The sequence below is a fragment of the Pinus tabuliformis genome, chromosome 6 (genome assembly GCF_031772625.1).
Source record: "Pinus tabuliformis cultivar Carrire ecotype Pingquan chromosome 6, CPIR1, whole genome shotgun sequence".
Taxonomy (NCBI): Eukaryota; Viridiplantae; Streptophyta; class Pinopsida; order Pinales; family Pinaceae; genus Pinus; species Pinus tabuliformis.
In genome coordinates, this window is record NC_142292.1 from 98173454 (window position 1) to 98180793 (window position 7340).

A 7340-nucleotide genomic window follows, 5' to 3' on the forward strand; every position below is an offset into this window, starting at 1 on the left:
CAAGGTTTTAAAAATATATGACTAACAAGTAACATAAATTTTGATTAGAAGATTCATTTTTTTTCTCATTGGAAATTTTGATAATGCATAGCACTATTATTATTTTCTCACGTGGCTCCAAATAAATATCCAAAATATACTACACCAATTAAACCTCCTAGAGGCTCTTCCAGGACTTGTGGACAAAGTGAAGACTTAGAATTTAGGTTCTCGTAGTTAGAGAAAAAAGTTAATGAAACGAATGGTTGTATGCTGAAAAAGGTGGATTTATTAGGTTTTCAAGAAAACATTAAAAGATAAATGATGCATATGAAAAAATACAAAATCCATAAAATAATTACAAACCATTCTATTAAAATATCTCTAAAAAAAGGATATGGATATTTAAGGAAATCATGAACATAGGGAGAAGCATGGTGTTGAGAGTCAATCACATATGGGGAATCACAATTAGACAGAAAAAATTAAATCTCAAAACCATTAATTTCAATATGTTGTCATCGTTGTCACTCCACCCAAATTTTTTGATCATATCCAAATTTTGGGTCCCCCCTTTTGCCTCTCAAAGACTATCTGGTTTTTTTATGTCCCTGAAGTGGTCAAATCCTTCAAAGGCCTATCCATTTCCAAACCCTATAAATTATCATGCTAACATGACGCTTATTATATTTATTCCCCTTGGATTTGTTGGGATCTTGATCTTATTGATACATTAGGGTTTGTGGGAATTGCTGCTCTAATAATGCATTTCAAGTGTCACATACCCTGAAGCTTTATCTTTTATAATATTACTGCAATAAGGTAAAGGTACATTGTATCGATGTTCATGGCTTCATTTTTATTTTCATGCTATTGATTGCATTAGAATTTTTGAAATGCTGATTTTCTCATGCATCTTCAGAACCCTAGATTATTGTGATTATAGATAAAACCCCCAACCATTTTCTCACTTAATCCTTATCCTATAGGATGCATTTTCAAAAGAATTTTATGTCACTTCCATTACATTATGGTGTCATCAGGCTAAGAATCAATGTGCATATCAATGTCACCTCCAATCATCAAGCCCATTCATGTGCTTCAGCATCACTTTCTATGAAGAAAGGGTCTTGTTCATGCATAAAAGACTAAGTCTTCAAAACTCCACTAAGTGCATGGCATACCACAACTTCAAAAGGGAATTATGCACATTTTAATATTCTATTAGGATATTTATTGGGGTCTTATGTGCAATTTCTTGATAATTATTATGCATCCTAGGATTTAGTATTTAAATTATAAAACATTATTATATGTAGAAGAATTTGACTAGTCTATGCTATATTGTGTTATGCAGGGAAACTCTTCCAACTACATCATCTAATATGATGTTGGATGGTTACAAGGTATAAAATTGATGGAAAGGGTCAATGCATTCAAATGGATGTAATAGAGAGAATTAAATAATGCGTCGGAATATATTGAAGACAACTTATGATCACTATATAAAAATGAAACATTTAAACATGTTCTACATAATGAATTTGACAAATAGATGTTTAAGGTTTAATAATATTACTCACCATGCATCCGTTACTGCCTTGGATTTGTTGGTGGGAAGCCATGGTATTTGGGTATGGAAAGGCATTCTATTGAGAAAATTAATGAGTTGGATGGCTACAAGGAAGAAACATACATGTTGTTGCTAAAGCTAATGATGGCAATGAAAACAACGTTGAATCTATGAATCAATTTAACTAGGGGAAAACAGTGCACATTCAAAAGTTGGTCATTACTACATTCCACTAGCTCTCTAGGATGTGAAAGTCATTCAAGTGTAGGGTTCCCAATTTTTGAAACTTAATGTTGGAACTTGGCATGCTAACCCACTTTTCAAGGACACATCCACGAACTTCTACAACATGGAGCTAAGTGACACAAATGAGGTGGATCACACAATGCATTTATTTAGCGAGAATGATGGTGTGCACTTTGTGATTGAGGAGTAATATGGTTCATTCGTGCATACCACAATCTTATTAGATGAGTTATCATTATACATATGAACTATTCTAGACATTATTCGATGTTGTTGTAAATATGAACAAGTCAAGAAAACGTGAAAGCAATTACTCTTTTGAAATTTTAGTGAGGGTAATAGGACCTTGAGTTGAAGGAAAATATGTATGGATGTGAAGGCCATAACCTATTGTTATTGTTTTGGGGAGTAATAATCCGATATAGCTTATTCTGCCACTCTTGTTTACATAATGAAATAATGAAATTAGTTAGTCTCTTTTAGAAGTGACCTTGCATATTGTTTTGGAAATTATTGCAACACATAGAAAGCACATTAAAGCGTAATGTGCCATTACAATATATTGAGGCTCGTTGCATTATAATGAAATTTCAAGGGGAAAATATATGAAGAGGTTTGCCATTAGACCAAAACCCATAAGTGTTAGTAAACTTTCCAAACTGGTAACTAGGATCCCCTGAGTGGAAATTATGGATTCCATAGAGGTGTGGTGATTCCTCCAACACCCCCCTCAGACATAGCTTCGGGGAACCAAACCTGGGTATAGGCTTTGATACCATGAAGATGTTTTCCATTACAACAAAACCCGCAAGTTTTGGTAAACTTTTCAAATCAGTAACTAGGATCCCCAGGGTGGAAATTACAAATTCCATAGAGGTGTGATGATTCCTCCAACAAGATACCTACAAGAAACTTTAAAGTGTATTTGTGGCAATCAATGGTGGCACAAGAAAGGTATAAGGGATAATGATACAACAAACTACATTGAGAAATAACTCAAACGTTGCATATGCTTGGAATTACGATAAAGGTTACACCAAAAGGTGATGAATTCATGATATTGCATCACTAATATCATTTAAGGGATCCAATGAAATGTACACTAGGTAATCCACACAATGCACAATGCATTGGAAACCATATTCTAGTGTGTTGAACCTCCACGATGAGTAGTATATGTCAAATGTTGCAACATGAGACTATCAACCATGTAGCAAGAATCAATGCACTGTAGTAACATTTATGATGTTGCAACATGAGACTATCAACCATGTAGCAAGAGTCGATGCACTGTAGTAAAATCTTTGATGTTGCAAAGGATACATTATATACCAAGTGCACTGGGGGATTAAGACCTTAATAGTGTGATGTGGAAGCAAATAATTATTGGTAACTTGAACTACTGCATGAAAATAGTATCAAACCTTTGTCTCTAATTTTTGCACTGGCGCTGACACAATGGAAAGTTATCATAGACTGCATTTGAGTGCACTACTCACTTTTACACTCCACTGTTGAAATCTTAGTGATAAACAATCTGTTAAACACTAGCACATGCTGTCTAATGATCAGAGGTATACACATATACAATGCCACACAATGTACATTGCAAGGGTAAATAAATAAATAAATAAATAAAAATAAATAAATATAATATAAATATAAATATATATATATATATATATATATATATATATATATATATATATATATATATATATATATATATATATATATATATATATATATATATATATATATATATATATGTATGTATGTATGTATGTATGTATGTATGTATGTATGTATATGTATATGCACAAGGGACAATATAATATAAACCACTCCAATGATATGCCAAAAGTGAGGGGAAACATTATAAAGGAATGCGTTGAATGCCATCTCATATAGCGCAAAGTATGGAAATGAAGTGATGATATACCAATCTATAGAAGGGAAATTTGATGCAATGAGAGAAAATATGTAAATGCATTCAAAATAAGTGAATGGCAGTCATTGAAATACAATGAAAACATTCAAAACATTATATTGAAATGTGCAAATGATACAAGGATGCAATGAGTTTACTCTAGTAAGTGCGATGTGAAACCAAAATGTGTAAGAATGCATATATGCGCACATTTGGAGGCATAGTGTGACTATGAGAGCGCATAATAAAGAACTGCGCCAAAGCGGTGAGAAAACAAGGCCACAAGAATGACTTGGAGGGTTACAGATATAATGAGACTCAAGAAAAGATACATTGTTTCCGATATTGATATCTATCTATGATTCCTTTGGCTCTAGTGAAAGACTTGAAGTTATCATGGTTGGGATGGAAAAAGTGTATGTTCTTAAATGTACTTATGGATTTAGGGTGGAGCTTCTATTATGATAACGAAGATCTTAATCAATTCATTTTCAAACCACAATGAATGAATAGTCATGAAAATATGAACATTGAGAGTTTGTCATGAAGTATTAATAACACATTGTGTGCTCCTTGCTGACAGTCTAACTAACCCTGTCTCTATTTCTCGCACCTGCGCCCAACACATGAGATCTACACCTTATGTGAGCACATGATGCACTTTTAATCTTGATTCAAGATTACTGTAGTCCCTATAATCTTCATGCGTTCCAAGGCTAGTGCATGATGTGTTGAAGGAAGAACATATCAAATATGTTGATTGGAAAATGAAGTGATACCCTGCATTGGATTGTGTTACAAAGAATGCATTGAAAATTATATAGGAGCAAGGCGTTGAAGGTAGAGAAAGAGTGCAATAACACTGGAATGAAAATTCCATTAATATGAAGTGCCAATGCTACCCAAAGACATAGTGTTATATGCATGCAGAAATATACAACGATGTGACCAAAATTAAAATGCAAGTGTGCTGGTGAAAATAATACAAGTTAATGCGATGAGGTTATATGAGGGCATAATTGAGATATATCAAAGAGGGAAGGCTCTATGCTACTAACATGTGATGGTGTGACCAAAGGCACTAACACACCATTAAGTAACTGATTTTATCCCAATTGTCACTAAAACTTGTGTTGCCGACTAAGGGTCATCACAGGTTGTAATGATGATACATTTTTGCACAACTAGAATGTGACCAATGCAATGATGATTAATCTTCCACCCTAGTTCTAAATGGTGGTATAAGGGTGTATTGATCACATGGAAAACAATAGTTTACAAGAAGATAACATATTAAAGAGCAAAGATGGGAACAATACATACATCCAAAATCCATATTGAGTATCCAAGGAGTATATATTAAATATACAAAGGATGAAGTAAGACCAAGCCAAGCATTTTAAAGATCATTATCTCTGGGCTATAAACTCTTATTTGATTATATGCGTCAATTTTTATAATCATTTCTTATTTTATTAAAATTGGGCTATAAACTCTTATTTTATTATATGCTTCAATTTTTATAGTTATTTCTTATTTTATTAAAATCTTGAGTCCTAATAATTGATGTGTATTTGTAGGATTGGTGTTGCAGAGCGGATGTTCACCTTACTTCATGTATGCATGATCCTAGTTAACAACAACTATTGAATAATCTAACTAGCGCCATTGTAACCTTCGAGCAGGATGAAGACATCATCACACTCTTGAAGTTCAATGTCTTCCTACAAGAGGAAACATAAGGGCTGATTGAAATCCCAATTATTATATTGCAAGTATATTATTTTGTCATAAATGACAAATATGGAAATCATGAAAAGGACAAAAAAGAGAATACCAAAGGTCATTTGGAAGCTCCAAAATCACGATAGAATTCTAAAAGCTCTAGGGGAGATAAAAATTCAATTGGAAGTTGAAAGGTCATGAGGGAGTCCAAAGGTCATAGGAGAAGGTGAAAGGTCACCCTCCCTATTTCTATAAATGTAACCTCATGCCTCATAAAAAAAACTTTTAGGACTTAAACTAGGCTAGTAATAGGATTTCTATCTTGTGCTTGATGAGCTGGAAGCACTTGCTCTTGGTAGCTTATAGTCGTGGGGATTGTGAGGCTAGTGTTATATTATGAAGATGATATGAATTGCTCTCGTCCCAATATTGGGTTTTGACGAGCTTGTTGTACATGTATTCGAATGGGAAGTTTTTCTAATCATGATTTGATTCCCATGCATTCCTATGTTTTTATATTAGCTATATAGTATTCCAATTATGTACACATGTGTTTTACACACCAATTACATGTTTATGAACTAATTCATTTTCATGCAGCTTGTGTGTTGGATTTTAAATTTGAGTAAACCTATAAGGATTCAATGTTTATTTACATGTACTTATTTTTAAATTTAAAGGATTTTGAAATTTCTTAGTTAGTTTCGACTATCTTATGTTTCCTTAAGGCATGTTGTTTCTCATGATGTTGTCGTATTATTATATCATGTTCCACAAACTACCAATGGAGAGCTAATTTCACCCTCAATATTCTAGCATATAACACTCGGTCTCACACTTTTCTCTACATTTGATATCAAAGATAAAAACACATCCACAATGGAAGCCGAGCTGGTATTCGGATGGGGTTCCTATCCCAAACAATTCAAGGTCTAATTAGGACTTCATACTGGGGAGACCCCCTTAATATTGGTGGATTATCCAACAATGTCAACACAATCCAAGATCCACATGATCAGGGCTTTGAAAAGACGAAGGAACTACTACATTCCAAAGATTAATACAAGGAAGTTTGATGGTAACAATCCTATAACATGGATTCTAGATGGAGCAATACTTTGATCTACATAAAGTAACAACCTTACAAAAGGTAAATATTACATCCATGTTTTTAGAACAAGACCAACATATATGGTAGCAATGGATTTGTGAAAGGAAAATTGATTCTTTTATATTTGAGTCCATTTTTACAAAGGAATTAATTGCAAAATATGGGAATATTAGGAGAAATACATTATTTAGTCAATTGATAAATCTTCGACAAAAAGGTCTAGTTACATAATATATTCAACAATTCTAAAAGGTGAGTCATAGGGTAAAGAACATTTCAAAGGATAATTTGTCAAACCTATTTATGGGAAATTTAAAATAAAGCCTCCAATATGAGGTGTGTCTCTTTAACCTAATGTCCTAGAGCATGCTTTTAGTATGGTAAGGAAAGTTTAAAGTAAAAATATGGTCGCTAGAAAATTAGTCACTAATAACTATAGAGAAAATCATGCTCCCTCTCTGTTGACAATGTTGGACCTACCAACATGTCAGGGGATCTCCCAGGTAAGAAGTCCCAGCTAGACCTCAGACCATTTGGTGTAGGAGTCCTAGCAGTGGGTCATATGGTATCACCTTGACCACGAAAGAGGCAAGTAATATTTCCCTATTGGTAGCAAGGATGTGACATATGCGGAAAGTCAAGGAAGTGCATGAGCGGTTCTAACACACGGAGGGTTAGGTGAGTGCGCCCCTTGGAAACTAGTGAAAGCACGGAGTTAAGAAGGGAACACACGAGTAAATATGCATCACAACATGGAAGGCAAGTAAGCTAGCAAT

The 7340-nt window shown here is 33.8% G+C and overlaps 1 pseudogene; it reads left to right on the top strand.

Moving 5' to 3' along the window:
• Window positions 1-1505: 1505 nt before the first annotated feature.
• Window positions 1506-1988, top strand: LOC149257440 (uncharacterized; annotated as a pseudogene).
• The last annotated feature ends 5352 nt before the right edge of the window (window positions 1989-7340 follow it).